This window comes from Molossus molossus, unplaced genomic scaffold (genome assembly GCF_014108415.1).
Source record: "Molossus molossus isolate mMolMol1 unplaced genomic scaffold, mMolMol1.p scaffold_m16_p_3, whole genome shotgun sequence".
NCBI lineage: Eukaryota > Metazoa > Chordata > Mammalia > Chiroptera > Molossidae > Molossus > Molossus molossus.
Window position 1 is genome coordinate 2,823,844 of NW_023425366.1, and position 17,689 is coordinate 2,841,532.

Consider the following 17,689-nt stretch of genomic DNA (forward strand, 5'->3'; position numbering starts at 1 on the left):
GAATTTAATGACATCTTTTGAGATAATTGACATGCTCGAAAACGTAAAAATGTTACACAGAAGTTAAAATCCCGAGTGCTGTATCAGTTAGGGTTAGGTTCCACTCACCCGTGTACTGCAGCTTAAAAAGATGGATTATTTCTGCAAACAGATTTGGAGGCAGATAGTCTAGGGTTAATACGGTGGCCCCTGATCGTCAGGATCCAGGCTCCTTGTCTGCCAAGGCAGGGCTTAAACCTCATTGTCCAGAATGGCTGCTTGAGCTCAAGCCATCAAGCTCATATTCCAGAGGGAAGAAACGTCCTAGAACATCACCCTAGTTTTGCTTACTTTCCATGGTCATACTACAAAGGAGGCTTGCCCTGGCCAGTTTGGCTCAGCGGTTAGAGCATTGGCCTGCGGTCCAGAGAGACCTGGGTTCGGTTCCCGCTAAGGGGACGTACCTCGGTTGCAGTTTGTCCCCGGCCCTGGTTGGTCGTGCGGGTGGCAGCCACTCGATGTGTCCCTTTTACAAAGGAGGCTTGAAAACACAGCATTTTCCCCACAGGGCCAAGGGCCCAGTTCTCTTACTGAGGAAGGAAAGCAGGTATACACTGTGGACCCCCTGGCATGGGGAGACCATCCCTGCGCCCCAGAGAAACCCAGGGCTTCCGAGCATTTGTTTCAGGTGATTCTTTACCCACAAAAGTACATATTTTTTTATCTGCACTATAATTTGGGGTTCGAAAGGTAATTTTTCAGTGAATACCGTCCCATATTTTATCGTAGACGGGATATTTGAACTGTACTTTGCACAGGCTCTGTTTTTAATCATAAAGATTAATGTCTTGGACAATAGTGCTAGTTGCTTTAGGTTATAGTGTATGAAGGAAATTCTCAGAAAAAAGAAATGACATTGCCCCGGCCAGTGTTGCTCAGCGGTTAGAGCGTCGGCCTGCATTCCGGAGAGACCCGGGTTTGGTTCCCGCTAAGGGCATGTACCTAGGTTGCAGTTTGTCCCCGGCCCCAGTTGGGGTCATGTGGGTGGCAGCCACTTTATGTGTCTCTCTCACATAAGTGTTTCTCTCTCTTCCTCTCTCCCTCCCGCTCTATCTGAAGATAAGTGCAAAAAATGTCCTCGGGTGAGGATAAATTAAAAAAAAAAAATGACATTAATAAAGCCTTTTCTCTTGCTACTGCCCCAAGATAACTCAGTTCCTTACCTAGTAACAGTTGTGTCGTTAGTGCTGGTGATTTCTTCAGATGTTACAGACTGACCTAAACGTCATCCACCGCGAGGGTGGAGCAGAACCCACCGATGCTGGCGTTGGACCTGAGTGCTGATGCACCACTTTCCGCCTTGGGAGTCCGTGCTGGCCTGGTTTGCATCTGTGAAAGCAGCACCACAGCCCCCTCCCTGAGGACTGTCAAGGCAGGAGCAGACGACATAGCTAGAACGCTTGCATTAAATTAGTTAATTCGCTGGCCAGTTTGGCTCAGCAGTTAGAGCATCAGCCTGCAGACCAGAGAGTCCCAGGTTCGGTTCCCACTAAATTAGTTAATTCGATCTCTGTCATTTGCCCGTCGTAAATATCAGGCCCCAAACCTCTGACAGTTCTGGTCAGTCTACTCTGGGTCAGATGGATCTCTGAAAATACCGTTTGGCTCATGGAATGTGTTGATTGCTTTATTCTTTACTGCGGCGACCTGGTCTGTTTCCTTTGAGGGCGATTCGGAAAATACTTTTCACGTCATCTTCACTCACAGTTTTCCGTGTCCTTTGAAATGACCATGGGTCTGTGAAGTTGGCTTAATGTCAAGGTCAAATTCCTGAGTCCGAACTGCTGAAGAATGTGAACTTCCGATGACTTGAGCGATAGCCACTCGTACTAGTGCCCAGGTTCCTGAGACATACCCTTTGATGGGGCCGTAGGGAGCAACGGGGCATCGCGGGGCTCTCGAGTTCCCTGTCTCTGTGCCACAGGCTGGCCGTAGAAGTCAGGAAGGGGACGGTCACTATAGCTCCTTAGTGTCCTCACCGTTCCTGGGCTCTGGCTGTTGGTACTGGTTTTTGCTGTTGTTGTTTTGGGACCACGGTTGGAGTAAGAAGTATTTTAGGCTCAGAATTTGGAGCTGGAGGGGCTGGCGTGGGCAGGGGGGCACAGGTCTGGAGCACAGAGGGCCACCCACCCCGACTCTGGGCTGACCCTGGGCTCCGAAAGATTGCGCGACCAGCTTGCGCCCTCTCCTTAAATCCCACTGTGGTTTTCAACGTCGTTAAACTTAGGGGCGGATGACCATAGTGACAGGAAGGGTGTTTAAATCTAAGTAGCAGTCGGCCTAGGTTTGCAGAGTAAGAGGAGAGAGTTGGCTTTTGAGGGAGAGGAGCTTGGTGTAGGTGGATAGACCCCATGCAGCGTGTGACCAGACAACCCTGGCGCAGTGCTGGGGGCCAGCGGGACTTCCTGCCAGTGCCCAACACAGAAATGCATGCTCGGCCAGCCAGTGCGTCTCTGAGCTTGGTGACCTTGTGTGTTCAGGTCAGAATGACGGCTGGGTGTATAATTTCTGTCTCTTTGTACCTGAGCTTAAATGATAATTGGAAGAGTGTGCTCCTTAAGGACCATAGTTCGGTAATACCACTGATTCTTTTTTTGTTTTCAATCAGTACTACCACTGTCAACTGGTATTAATGACGCCAACTGATTGTTCACATAAAGGACTGTCCTCCCCAGGCTGTTATGGCTGAGGCCAGTGCTATGAAAACTCAAAATGAGAAGGTGATCCGCGCATGGTGACACCTGAACATTTCGTAGGAACATCATAATCATCCAGTCAGATGGTGTCAGTTGGAGTTCCTGTCTCTGCTGCCGCTTGGAAAGGGGTCCGGGGTCATGTGTATTCCACCTGTGCCATCGTTGAAAGAATCAACATCATGTACTTTGTTGATAAAGGCATTTACAAAATGTCTCTTTCCAAATACTGGTCTCATGTTTTGAAAACCAGCTAGATCAACTTTCCTGTTATTCCTTAGACCTTCTAATCCCCTAGCTGAAGAAATCACTATTTCCATTTCGACATGCTTTGAATCAATTATCATCTCTGTAACCTACTAACAACCCAACCTGTGTTTTATTATTTTGAATTAAAATGCTTATAACATTTAAACAGTATAACAGTAGATGCATTACTTGCCCCAATATTGCATATTCCCTCTCGGAAATAGCAACGGATGGTTTATTATGCATGAACACATACTTGTGCTCACATGTGTGCACAAATGCATGTTTGTAAGAACATAAACTGGATCAGACCACCCATTGTTCTGTAACTTCATTTCTTAACTTCAGGCACCTTTCCATGTCGTAACCTTAGTTTTAACGGATAAGCATAAAGTTGTGCATGTTTTCTCACCTGTTTACTTATTTCACCCTGGAGAAAGATGCAGAGAATTAAATTCTTTTAAAAAATATGTTCTTATTGATTTTTAAGAGAGAGGAAGGGAGAGAGAGCTAGAAACATGGACGTGAGAGAGAAACATCGATCGGCTGCCTCCTGCACGCCCCTACTGCGGATCGAGCCTGCAACCCGGGCATGTGCCCTGACCAGGACTCAAACCGGGACCTCTCAGTCCAGGGGATGACGCCCCGTCCACTGAGCCACACCGGCCGGGTGAGAATGAAATTCTGTTAACGTTAGCATGCACGGTTAAACAGCGGCTGCCCCAAGTGCTGGTTCTCCCCCTCCAAGGGCCCTGGCCAGGTTCTGCTCAGGTCACTGCAGAGCCAAGGATGGGAGCTGAGAGCGACTTCAGTGTCGCGTCTGAACTAGTAACACTCATTTCAGCTTTAGTCATCGATGCGAATGCTGCTAAATATTAAAAGTTCTAACTACTTAATACATACTGGGTAACTGAGCACGTGGTTGTGGGTCGCTGATGCCCAGTGAACTCATAAGAACGTAAGAAGGGAGCTATTTCCCTGAGCGTGTAGCAGTGTGACCTCAGGCTTGCGTTTGCGATTACTTACTGAGTCCAAACCGGATTCGGTTTCACGTTTTCTTAGTTCTCTTTAAAACCTGCCATCAAAAAAATTACAGTGGATAATCTTCCTCTGCTTGTATGTTACCCGAAGTCCCTGGGACCAGGCCGGACCTCCCCTGGAGAATCCAGAGGATTTTGTGTTCTGTGCGCTTACACGTCCGTCCACTAGAGGGCGCGCTCTACTCTCTTTTTGCTGCAAGATAGACTTTGAAGTCTATGATTTGTTGTTAACAACTATCAGAATGTGAGTTTCCTAAAGTGTTGTACATGGACCCTGGGAGATTACCATGTAGAAACTTAACTCATTCGTGATAAAACGGGCCTGACAGTGGAACCGAGAGCAGAGCCCCGGAGGAGAGCACGGTGTGGGGGACGTGACTTGGCAGTGCTGTGGGCCAGGTGGGACATGATGGGGCGCGGAGACCTCCCGAGTCCACCAGCGAAGCCCAGTGGCTCCCGAGCTTTTGGTCTCAGGGTCAAACTTATTATATATTGATGTATATTACGACATATTAATGATATATTATTATTATAAGGTTACTAAAATTTTTCAAGGCCCAGAGAGCTTTGGTTTATGTGGGTTATAGCTGTCCATATTTAATAGATTAGCGATTGAAGCAGACCCTTTGAAAATATTTATTTACTAATTCATTTTATTTTATCTTTTTTATCCTCACCCGAGGACATTTTTGCATTTATCTTCAGATAGAGCAGGAGGGAGAGAGGGGGAAGAGAGAGAGAAACATCGATGTGAGAGAGACGCATCGAGTGGCTGCCACCCACACAACCCAACCAGGACTGAAGACAAATTGCAACCGAGGTACATGCCCTTAGTGGGAACTGAACCCAGGACTCTCTGGTCCGCAGGCCGACGCTCTAACTGCTGAGCCAAACTGGCCAGGGCTTATTTACTAATTCATGTAAAAACACCAATAACAAACCATTGCTTAGTAATATGAATACTATTTTTCAATGAAAAGTGACTGTATTTTCCAAAATAAAACAACCAGCGAGCAGAGCTGTGCTGTCTTACGTTTTTGCGGATCTCTTGAGCAGAACAGCTGGAGTCTCCGACCTGCATCGCTGCAGATGAGGCGGGGTTTCCGCTTTCTCTCCGACCACTCAGCTGCAGGGTTTGGGCGAGTTGCCTAAGCTGCGGGAAGACCCACCAGCCTGCAGAACCCCGTCAGGGTGGCCCTCGGACTGCACCGAGCTCAGCCCGCAGCAGGTCTCCATGCAGCCGAGGAGGACATCTCTCTGGTTGTTTTCGTTGGGAATGTGAGTTTGAGGTTGAGCTTTTCAGATGATCCCCTAATTTGTGCAGGGTTGTCAAGAGTCAGGAAGGTTCTTCTGTTCTTGGTGCAGACCTCTATGTGTTCAGCTCTCCTAAGCGAGAGTCCATGTAGAACATGTGCGGCGCGTACTCACTGAGTAGTGCTGACCCAGGCTTTTATAAGCCTTGAGTGAATGTCCTCAGGGCATTTCAGAGGGGCGAAGCTTGGACAAGGCCCTCGAATGCCGTCCGTTGAAAATGATTTATGAGCACGGTCCAGCCGCCATGGTCTTTTGTTCCGTGGTTCAGCCCATTTGGCCTTGGAAGTTCCACACTTCAGCCCACCTGCTCTGCTCCAGGAGTTCCGCTCCAAGGGGAGGAGAGGCTGGCTGCCTGGCTGCTGTGCACGCGTGTGCTGGGGGTGGGGCGGCAATTCTGGCTGGCCCAAGATGCCCCAAGATACCCCAAGGAGTCTGTTTTGCAAATAAGTATTTCCCAAGAATCAATCAATGAAAAAGACTGCTAGTCACCTCTTTCCAGTTGCTGGTTTTGTTGGGGTTAGGGGAGAGGGGACAGGGGCTCAGAAGACTGAAGGAGGGTGGGTTAGAGCTGGCTTCCCACCAAGAAAAAGAGAAGTCTCTTCCCTAAGGCATGTAGACATGGTGGGGCCTTTCTCACCAGTTCTGAGTTCGTCTGGCTTCTCTTCAAGCCTGCTCCTTCCATTAGACCTTTGTTGATGTGGCCCTGGATCCCACTCATGGGAAACCCGTCTCGGATTCCAAGGTTACCCATCTTCAGGCAACTTTTACCTCCACTACCCGGAGTTACCTTCCCCCAACTCTTTGTAACAACGGTTTCTGTAGTTTGCATGAGAATGACCCAGAAAGCTTTGGAAAAGGCAGGATATAGGGCCTACCTGCAGAGATATTGATATAGTGTGTCTGGGGTAGAATCTGCTTCTGACCCCTGTCACATCCTTAGAAACTTTGCCTTAGATCAGTGGCTCTGAATCCCAGCTACACGTAGGAATCACCCGGGAGCTCTAAAGAGTCCCCATTCCTGGCCCTATTCCTAGGATTTTCATTTAATTATTTAGGATCCAATAGGTACATGCAGACACCTAGCCACAGTAATAACTGTGCACGAGGGACCCAGGTCAGTACATCTCAAGCTGACAGCTTGGTGCCTCCTAGTAATTTTTGTTTTAGTTTTTAAAGTTACATTTCATTTCATTTAAATCAGAGCTTCCCATTTCTCCAATAAAGGGATTTTTTTTTTTTTATCCTCACCCAAGGATATTTTTCCATTTTTTGTTCTGACAGAGTGGGAGGGAGAGAGAGGAAGAGAGAGAGAGAGAAACGTCGACGTGAAGGGGACACCTCGAGTGGCTGCCACCCGCACAACCAACCAGGGCCGGAGACAAACTGCAACTGAGGTACATGCCCTTAGCGGGAACCGAACCCGGGACTCTCCGGACCGCAGGCCGACGCTCTAACCGCTGAGCCAAACTGGCCAGGGCCAATAAAGGGAATTTTGATTCATGAGTCTTAGTCCATCCTCTCTCCTCTGAGGTTCTGTTGCCCAAGGAATCTCCTGCAGTGTGTCCTCCACCCCTCCGACCACCAGGGGGCAGGCACAGTCAGTCAGATACTTGGTACTGCGTCTTGGTGCACATTTGCAGCTGGTAGAGAACAAACTTGCGTATTAAAAAGGGAAGGAGAGGTAAGCCTTGAGAGCTGTTTATGACTTGAGATCCTTAGGGGATGCCCTGGTTTCTGCTGCTGGCCAAGGACTGTTTTCCAGGGAGCCCATCGCTGGGTGGTCGAACCTAAAACATGCTTAGGAGAGTTTGATGGATGGGGATGACTTGGTTGAGGAGCGAGGAGTAAGAAAAACAGTGTGTAGCCACTGACAACCAAGATCAGAGAGGGGCCCGGTGCCCCGAGATCCTCGCCGAGGCCTCCCGGACACAGCAGTAACACGCCCCTGGCGAGCACCTGCAGTGTGTCTCCCAGCGGTGACAGGTCGTTTTCGGGATGGCATGTCGGAGGATTTATTGTTTTATTTTTTTGTTAATCCTCACCCAAGGATACTTTCCCATTATTTTTTTTTACATAGAGTGGAAAGGAGGGAGGGAGGAAGAGAGAGAGACAGAGGGAGAGAAACATCGATATAAGAGAGACACATCGATTGGTTGCCTCTCGCATGACTCCAGCTGGGGCCAGGGATCGAACCTGCAACCCAGGTACATACCCTTGACTGGAATCAAACCTGAGACCCTTTCGTCCTTGGGCCGATGCTCTAACTGCTGAGCCACACCGGCTGGGGCAGCCACCGTCTTCGTAAAAGGCACAGTTGCAGTAAAGCCTGGGGCAGCAAGGAGAACAGACTTCCTGACTAAGAGTTAGAATCCGTAAAGTGGGATCCGTGACCCTAGTGACGTTTCCTTTCTGATCCCAGAAAGTCATCCACGAGGTGATGTTTCTGGTCCCTGAAGTGCAGGTAGCCCGGTACTTCTGGGTTAGAGGGAGAGGAGGAACCAGCAGCTGATCGGGGGGAGGTTAGAATTCTCGCAGCTGCGAGTTTTTATTGTGAAACTTGGTAACTTGAAGAAACAGTAACGGGGGAGATGGGAACGCTCCTTTGTATCCTTGGTTCCCTGCCTGTCTCCTGTGTCGCTGTCAGGGTACAGGCCCCTGTGGTGTTTGGGGGCCCCGGGGGGGAGGCACCGTCTTGGTATCAGCGGTGCATGTGCCTGACCTGCCACGTGGGACTGGGCCAGGCGCGCAGCCCGGTCACCCAGCCTGCGAGGGGCCACTGCCCGCCCCTGGTCTCTGGCTGTTCCGTCAGTGTCACCTCAGTGGTGGCCCTGTGCCTTAGCGGCCGTAGTTGGGTTGAGTCCAGCTCATTCACACGCTCCCAGAACCGGACTTCTGTCCCGAGAGGTGTCAGCCCTGCTGGCTGGGCAGGGCCCCGTCCTGTGGGGACACCTCCTGCAGCTGGGTGCTCTGTGGCCCCATGTCCTCCTTTTGCGTTCTGTCCTGCGGCCCTGGTTTGACTCCTTTACGTTCCATCATCTGCTACAGCGATGTGCTTCTGGTTTCTCCGCTAGAACTTGGCCTGCGGATTAAAGTCTAACCGACCTTGTTCTCTCTTTATTTTTATTTCAAACTCTCCTCGAGATAGCTCTGTGTATAATAACTGTCTAAGCAGACATTTCTCTCCCTGGCCCCCCTCACTGACGGGAGCGGAGCTGGGGGGTCCCACACCGCAGGGAGCACCTGCCTGCTAAGTGGACAAATTAGAGTTTCACAGTCTAGGGTAGGATGCTCGACCCTTTCTAACAACAACCCACACTCTGGGCCTCGGGAGAGGACATTTAACTGGCTCACTTTCTCAGACCGTGTGTCTCACTCTGAGAAGTGACACCTGTCACATGGGTGCATCAGGGCCGAGGTTTGCAGGGGCGCGGGTGACGGCGAGCGCATGGAGAGGTGCCGGCATGTGCTGAGCTGCGGCCGAACCCACGTGTCACACGCAGGCAGCAGAGGCAGACGGGCCGCAGGGGTGAGTGGCATTTATTTTCAGGAAAATTGAAATGAAACCAAAAATACTGCTGGGAAAGACCGTGTTGGGACGGAGTGCGGCCTCTGGGTGCGCTTTCCTCCCTGGTTCGTGCTGTGGCCTCCTGTCCACTCCCGCGAGGTATGGTGCGTGGTCACCGCGTGGGGCCCTCGCGTTAACGGGGGGGAGCTGCCCAGCCCGCCTTCCCACGGAGGGGAGCTGCCCAGTGGCCTGGGCGGGCAGCTGTAGGAGCTCGCGCGTGTCGGCCTGTGCTGCCCGGTGCCTCCTGTAGGGCTTCGGCTTCGGTTGGGTTTGGAGCGGCCCTGGCGTGTCGGCTCGCCGGGCTGTGTGTCTGTGCAGAGCGGCTGTCGCAGTGTCCACGCATGTCCCACCTCCCTGCGTGGGTTCAGAGGTCGTGCGAGGCACAGGCAGGAGCAGATGGTGCTCGGGGCCAGATAGATGTCCTCAGAAATGAGCGGCAGGTGATTCCGATTCCCGTGGAAGGTGCCCAGGTCGCGCGGGCCCACCCTCGTCTCCGCCTCTGTCTTGTCTGCGGGGTCTAGAGGTGGCCTCTGCCTTCCTCGCCCGTCTCCCACGTCTGCCGACCCGGTCCCTTCTCGGGGGAAGTCATCCTGAAGGAAATTCACCATGGTCCCCTCACCCGGGGCCACGTCCTGGTGTGTCCCCTCCGCTCGGAGGTGGGGGCGCTGCCCTTGCTGGGTGCTCACTGCTGCGAGCGCAGGGACGGCGGTCCTGCGCAGTCTGCGGAGGTGTCTGCGGCGACACGTCCTGGAGCCTCACCGGATGGTGCTCACACTGCCGGGCGGTGCTGCCCTGTGACCTTGACAGCGACCCGGAGCATGCGGCCCTCTCTGTACCCCCTTCCTGATCCCAGATGACACCTCCTCCCCGAGATTGATAGGGCCGGGCAGGCCTCTGCCAGCGGCTCATGTAGTCGTCCGCAGAGGGGCTGCCCCTGTGTGTCCCCTGGCCCTGTCCCTCTGGGCCCTTGAAGAGGCTTCAGCGTGATTTAGTGGGGCGTGCTAAGCTCTGGGAGATTCAGTGTCCTGGGCAGGCCCACGCCCCGGAGCCTCTGGTTTTCTGTTTACGAGATGAGCCTGTCACGCTGCCGCCCGAGCGCCTGTGTGGACGGAGGGGGCAGCCCCAGGGAGCTGTGTGGCCCGACGGAGAGGAGGGCTGTGTTAGCCGTGCCCCCTGGCCGGGACCCTCCTCCGCCTTCCGCTGCCGGGGTCCACTGTCGGCACCCCTGCTTCGCCAGTGGAAGGGCAGGAGGCGTTCGGGCAGACGGCGGGGCCCGGGTGCCACCAGCGCCGCATCGCCCCCCAGGGGCGGTGTTGGGCCATGTGACTGAGGTGGGCCAGGTGGAGAGGGGCTCAGCCCTGAGGTCTCATCTCAGTGGTTGGTGTGTGCCTGGGGGGCGCCCCCCACCCGCCACGTAGCTTCATTTAAATTAGAAAACTTTTTTCACATTAATTTTTAAAAACCCTTCCAGACAAAAGGCATTAGCTAGGGAAAAAAACCCATTTTAAATAGTCTCTTAAAAGCACCTATTAGACAGTTCTGTTTCTTCTCTTCTCTTCTCTGGGTGGGTTTGCAGGCCCTCCTCCCCCGCAGTGGGTCCCGGAGCCGGGCCCTGCCCCCTGATGCCCCGTCCTCGCCCTCAGACAGCTCCGCCCTGGCGGGGCCTGTAGGGCCCTGGTGTTGGGATTCGCACTCGGAGCTCTCCTCCGGGCCGGCTCCTGCCCTCGCGCCTGCGCACCTGCCTCTTCTCCCCCGAGACCCGGTCAGCACTGTTCCCACCTGTCCCCGCTCTCCCCACCTCTCGCCCACCCTCCCCCAGGCCCGGTCTCCAGTCCAGTCCTCGGCTCTTCGGCCCCTGGCGTCCTGAGCCCCTTGCCCCGTGCCCCTTCTCTGCCCATGTTCTGACCGTCATCCCCCTGCGCCCCCCTGGAGCTCACTCGGAGCTGCAGGCCCTGGGGAGCCTGTGCCACCTGCCTTCCGACTGGGCCCGTCCCCGTCGCTGTCCTTCCTTTGCTGGTAACGTCGCCTCTGAGTGTCCCTGGGTGGGTGGGTGCTGTCCTGCGGCCCTCACCGTTCATCCCGCATGTCCACGCGTGTCTCGCTGTCCTCGGACCTGGGTGTGTTCTCTCCAGGGTCGGCCGCTCCGCGTGGGCCCCGTTCTCATCCGCAGGCCTCACACTCTGGACTCTGCCCCACTGGCTGCCTTCACTTCCTTCCCACGGGCCTCCCGTGTCCCGCAGCCTCGTCCTCCCTGAGCGTCTGGTCCCCAGCGCCCCACGCCTAGGAGACCTCTCCCAGCTTCACGTCCACCGCCTGGGCCCCGGGCCAGTGACGTCCCCTCGTTCACTGGCAGGGCCCACTCCGGTCGCCAGGGCGCTGCCTTGGTTGCCGACGAATCTGCCTCAAGCTGTCCACCGCGGATGAGTCTCCACCAGCACGGCCGGGGTGGTTCCCACTCACGCTGAATGAACGCACGAGGGAACTTCGTCTCTGTCCTCGGACTCTGACGTGGTCTCCTGTCTTCTCGCCGGAGTCTCTCTGGCCCTCCCTCCAGGCTCTGTCCTGCCCCACCGTACCTTCTGGGGCCCCCAGCGTGGCGCAGTGTTGGAAACTAAGGGCTCCCAAGTGAGTGCGTACCGGGTGCCAGACGTGTGCTTCTCCAATCTTCATAGTCCATTTTCAGAGGAGGAAGCTGGACCGGAGGGACTGTGAGGAGCTCCCCGTGGGGACGCCTGTCCGTGGAGCAGAAAGACCTCGGTCTCCTTGACCCGGTGCCGGGCTGTCCCTGCCGGACACGCAGGACTCGGCGGGCTCTGCCTGCATGTCGCCAGGGGCCCAGCCCGCCTCCTGTGCGTGCTTGTCCGTTAAACATTTGAGGAGTGACTTTGTGATACCGTCCGGTCCTATGCTTCCGTCTTTTTGTTTCTTTTTCTTTCAAAAATACTGACTTAACAGTAAGGAAAGTAGTATGTGCTCGCTGATGAAAACCCATGCTATCGTGTGTTGTAAAGTAACAGAATGAAAATGCCCTCCCCTCCCCGCCCCGCCCACTCTCCAGGGTGGTGACAAGTGCCCTTTTCCCCGACCATGTCCCAGTTTTCGGTTTCAGGCCCCGGCCCCCTGAGTGTCGCTCTGTAGTCCAGCGGTCGAGCCGGAGGTGATTGGTTTCAGGCCCCGGCCCCCCGAGTGTCGCTCTGGCAGGCCAGGCGCGCGAGCCGGAGGTGGATGGGTTCAGGCCCCGGCCCCCCTGAGTGTCGCTCTGGCCGCCCAGCGGTCGAGCCGGAGGTGATGGTTTTCAGGCCCCGCACCCCCGGTGTCGCTCTGTAGTCCCGGTCCGAGCCGTGGGAGGGGGAGGTGATTGGTTTCACAGGCCCCGACCCCCCGAGTGTCGCTCTGCAATCCACGGTCGAGCCGGAGGTGATGGGTTTCAGGCCCGGCCCCCCTGAGTGTCCGCTCTGCAGCCAAGAGGTCGATCCGGAGGTGTGGTTTCCATCCCCGGGGGGTTGGGGGGGCGGGGGGGGGCCCGGGGGTGGACCCCGGGGGGTGGCCCCCCCCCCCCCGTGAGTTTCGCTCTGTAGTCCATCGGTCCGAGCGGATGTGATTGGTTTCAGGCCCCGGCCCCCCCGAGTGTCGCTCTGTAGTCCAGCGGTCGAGCCGGAGGTGATTGGTTTCAGGCCCCGGCCCCCCCGAGTGTCGCTCTGCAGTCTAGCGGTCGAGCTGGAGGTGATGGTTTCAGGCCCCGGCCCCCCCGAGTGTCGCTCTGCAGTGCAGCGGTCGAGCCGGAGGTGATTGGTTTCAGGCCCCGGCCCCCCTGAGTGTCGCTCTGCAGTCCAGCGGTCGAGCCGGAGGTGATTGGTTTCAGGCCCCGGCCCCCCCGAGTGTCGCTCTGTAGTCCAGCGGTCGAGCCGGAGGTGATTGGTTTCAGGCCCCGGCCCCCCCGAGTGTCGCTCTGCAGCCCAGCGGTCGAGCCGGAGGTGATGGTTTCAGGCCCCGGCCCCTGAGTGTCGCTCTGCAGCCCAGCGGTCGAGCCGGAGGTGATTTATACTGCTGATGCTTCCCCACGCCATTGCCCGCGCACCTGTTTGGCCATTTGGAATTCTCTGGACAGTGGCACATGGGAATCGGTCAGTGTGCTCCTCCGTCGACTGATGACTCTCCCCTTCGGTCCATGGGCCCATTTCCAGGTCGGTCCTGCTCCCTCCGGACTGACTGTTCTTCATCTTTAGCCCCGTCACCGGGCATCTCCCCCTGTCCCTTCTCTTCCCGTCCCTCAGCCCCGTCCTTTCTTCTGCGTTCTAAAGATCCCCCAGAAAGGTACCGCTGGAGGATCGAAGAGTTGTTGATCCAGAGTTTTAATTACCTGTGAATCTTTCTGTGTTAATACATCTTAACATTAACATCACCCACAGGGTCTCTTTAACCAAGCCGCATGGAACATCTTTAAATGATTTCACTTGGACTTGGGACGATCTGTTCACATGAAGAGGGGACGGAGGACGCTTGCCCCGTCACAACCATGTCCTTTGCCAACATGCCTGCTCCTTTCAAGGCCTGGCTGGGTCCCCAGTGACATGTCTGTGCTCACGAGTCGCCTGGGCCCGGGCGTGAGGTGAAGAAGGGGAAGGTTCTTCCGTCTGGACCCCGCGGCGCCTGCTCTCGGGAGGGTGGAACTGAGGGAAGGAACACGCCCCCCGTCCCTGCGCTGCACCCCTGCCCCCCCACAGCACAGGTGCCCTTTGCCGTTCAAGGTGCATCTGTGACAGCTGGTGAGACCAAGGCGGCTGCGAGTCATCACCGACCAGCAGCGTCAGTCACTGGGAGGAGGAGCCGCTGGAACCGGTGATGACCTCTGTAGGAGGAGCACCCCGGTGTCCAAATCGGGGTTTGGATAGTTTGGGTTTTTGGTGTTTTTCTATTTGTGTGGTTGTGTTTTGGGTTGTGTTTTGTTTTTTTATGGGGTGAGCCCTTGCCAAATCATTTCCAAAGCTGAGCACCTGCTTGGAGGGTTCGGGGCTGTTTGGATGTCTGGTGCCCCTGTTACAGGTTCTGTTCCTGAATCATGTGGGTGGCAGTAACCAGTGTCCTTGTGTGAACAGAATGCCAAGGAGCTGACTTAATTATGTGTCTCTTTAAGAGGACATTTTTGGCCCTGGCCGGTTTGGCTCAGCGGTTACAGCGTTGGTCTGCGGTCTGGAAAGACCCGGTTCGGTTCCTGCTAAGGGCATGTACCTCAGTTGCAGTTTGTCCCCGGCCCTTGTTGGGTTGTGTGGGTGGCAGCCACTCGATGTGTCCCTTTCACGTCGATGTTTCTCTCTCTCTTCCTCTCTCCCTCCCACTCTGTCTGAACAAAATATTGAAAAAATGTCCTCGGGTGAGAATAAAAAAAAAAAAGATGACATTTTTTGCCCAAAGAACAGTCAGGTAACTGAATTGTGCCCCTTAGAAATGGGGGCTCACTGGGCACAGCGAACCGTGCTTGTTCACCCCTCCGGGGTGGGCTCCTTCCGGGGTGGGCTCCCCCGGCCGGCTTGTGCTGACTTCCTGTCCCCGCGTCGACATTTCGCTTTCAGATTTGGTTTTGTCGGCTTATTTGCCAAAAGAAGAGTATTTTAGAAGTCACTTGAATTTATCCCGCCTTTTTATTGTTCAGAATTGTTCCAAACTTCTTAATGGAAAAGCCTTAGAGAGCGAGAGAGTGTTTTATTTGTACAAAAATTACTTCTCTGGGCCCCATGACTTTTTATTTGGTCTCACTGTGAGCTTGACAGAGATTTTACTTGTTTTTATTAAATGTGGTTTGTTTGTATTGAGCTCTTTGTATGAAATTCATGCCTAAGACAAGTGGGTTGTTGTGGGTATATTTCTTATTAGCCCTCATTTGGAGATGTGTGTGTGTGTGTGTGTGTGTGTGTGTGTGTGTGTATGAGTGTGCGTGTAGATGTGTGTGTGCGCGTGTGGATGTGCGTGTGTGTGTGGATGTGCGTGTGTGTGTGGATGTGTGTGTGTGCATGTGGATGTGTGTGTGCGTGTGGATGTGTGTGTGCGTGTGGATGTGTGTGTGCGTGCGTGTGCGTGTGGATGTGTGTGTGTGCATGTGGATGTGTGTGTGTGTATGAGTGTGTGTGTGGATGTGTGTGTGCGCGTGTGGATGTGCGTGTGTGTGTGGATGTGCGTGTGTGTGTGGATGTGTGTGTGCGCGTGTGGATGTGCGTGTGTGTGTGGATGTGCGTGTGTGTGTGGATGTGTGTGTGTGCATGTGGATGTGTGTGTGCGTGTGGATGTGCGTGTGTGTGTGGATGTGCGTGTGTGTGTGGATGTGCGTGTGTGTATGAGTGTGTGTGTGGATGTGTGTGTGTATGAGTGTGTGTGGGGATGTGTGTGTGTATGAGTGTGTGTGTGGATGTGTGTGTGTATGAGTGTGTGTGGGGATGTGTGTGTATTTGCGTGTGCACTTGGGGCCCAGGTGCACACACATCGCTGTAACCTGAGTGGTGCCTCAGGTGTAAGGCTTGAACGAGAGGAAAGGAGAGGGGAAGGCAGACCCTTCAGGGGGACAGAAACGCTGTGACTGGCGGGAAGTGAGCTGCGCTTCACTGCGAACACTCGGCACGTCCCTGCTCAGCTCTGTGCACGGAGGTGTCCTTCCCTCGGTCTGGCCTTGGACACGGGCCTGGACGTCTCCCCAGGAAGGCCCCGTGCGCACCCCCGAGCAGCATCGCCGCGGAATCACTGCATTTCCACGAGGTTCGCCCCTGACCCGCGAGACGCACCCCCCGAGGTGCACGTCTCAGGCCTTATCGTCAGCAGGGAGAAAAGTGGGGTGAGCCCAGCCTGAGGAGGAGGGTGGGGGCTTCTTACCCGATCTGTGCGGAGGCCATTCGGGGAAAGAAATCAGACTCTCGGCAGGAAGAACATGTCCGGTTTGGGGGAGGCGGGTGCAAAGCGCTTTGCGCTGCCCCAAATTCTGGAATTTTATTCAGAATTAAAGAAACGAAACAAAACAGAAAGACGTGTACTGATGTCCCTCCCAGGTCTGAGCCAGAGCCCGGGTCCCCCGAGCCGGCGATGTTTCAGGCCGACCGCAGCCTGTCAGTTCCCCAAACGAAACCGAGAGCGACACGTTGCACGGTGGGCATTGTTTGTATCGCCTGCTCCAGGCCCCTGCTGGGTCCGCAGAGAAATGAGCCGCGTCCTCCAGGTGCAGGTGTGGAGCACACGCCACGGAACCGCACCGCACGCACGCGGGCCCGGGCCTCCGCCGGCCCGGCCGGCCTCTGCACCTTGAAGCGTGGGAGGGGTGAGATGCGACCGTTGTCTTAAAAAATCAAGCAAGGAGTCCGTTTCTAACTTACAGCCAGGAATAGCTGGATTACGTGTCAGAATGTTTCAAGGTAATGAAACGTCAAACAGAAACTTCGCCGAGGACGGACGCCCCGGGGAAAAGCCGGGACTCAGGTTCATGGCCGGTTCCCGTGCACCACGGACCCCGCGCCGCCCCATCTCCTGGAGGGGCGTCTCTCGTTTCCCCTCTGTTTCCAGGGCAGGCAGATGAGGTGGACGACAGGGGAAGACAAAGAAACCGTGTTCAGATGCTGGGTCCGTTTCTAAGCCCATTCCGACCTTTCTAGTAAATGCGTTTCCACATTTGCCGACCACAAACGTCTACATATGGTAACAGGTACCGACTTCGGTGCCATGTAATCTGTGAGGCCTAAGTGACTGGGCCTTGCAATTAGATGCAGTCACCGTGCAGCGGAAGGAGCTACATGGTTATTAGTGCCCGTGAAGTCAGGTGACAGGGTTTTTTCATTTGTTGTTTTGATAATCTGCTATAGGAATTTCTTCTTTCCATACTTTTAAAGATCATAAATAATCTTGGTACGCTGTGACACTCAGTGAGGGAAAAAAAAAAAGAGATTCCTCCAAGATACTTGGTAAGTTACCCTCTTCCTGAAGAAATCAGTATTCAATATGGAAGGACTCATTTTGTGTTAAATTCTTAATTTTGCTAGACGGTCACCCAGAGTTGTGAAAAACAGTTAGTATGAGGAATATGTGTTTGGCCATGATATTTCTAATGCGATTTTTGGAAATTCTTAAAAGTCACGTTATGAAATAGTAGTAGTTGCTGTTACCATTTTCTCTCTCTCTCTCGCTCTTTTTTATTTTTCCTTTTCCTTTGCTTTTCTCCCTCCCTCCCTAATCCCTGTCTTTCTTTTTGTGACTTGCCTTGTTTATTCACAGGTAACTGGAATGATACAGATGGTATTGGTTTAAAAACAAAACCCAGACTCACAAAGAGTCCCCGAAGAATTTGTGTTGAGTTAGTATGTAATTTAATAAACTAGCTCCCCTCCTCTGTCTTTGGTGGTGACTGTCTCGATTCCTGGTCGCAGTTGTTGAGACGGGGTAGTTTTTGGCCTTCCTGGTTCAGCTCGTGCTGTCGGCCGCACTCCGCGCTGTCCTGACCCAAGACGAGCATTGAATTTGAGATTTGATGTGTTTCAGTCGTTTTTTTTTTTCTTCTGCTCTGATCCTCTCTATATAGCTTCTTTGCAAGACAGTTTTGTGCTAGCAGGCATGACTTAACTCCGTTCCTTGCATAGAGAACTATTCAACTCTACTTTTATGTGTTTTGAATAATGCCCCATCTGAGCCCGGGCGGCGATGAGTATGCATGGCCAACCTTGTTTTAATAGCGCAGGGAGCTGCTTCAATTAATACGTGGGTCTCTTTCTGTCTGGGGTTTTCAGTTTATTTTGCGGGTCTTTGGTGTTCTGTAATTATGG

At 54.0% G+C, this 17,689-nt stretch overlaps 1 protein-coding gene across 1 annotated transcript in view; it reads left to right on the top strand.

The window, feature by feature from the left end:
• ARL15 (ADP ribosylation factor like GTPase 15) overlaps positions 1–17,689 on the top strand; it is a 350,669-nt gene that overhangs the window by 64,571 nt on the left and 268,409 nt on the right. The gene's annotated exons all lie outside the window — the stretch shown is intronic.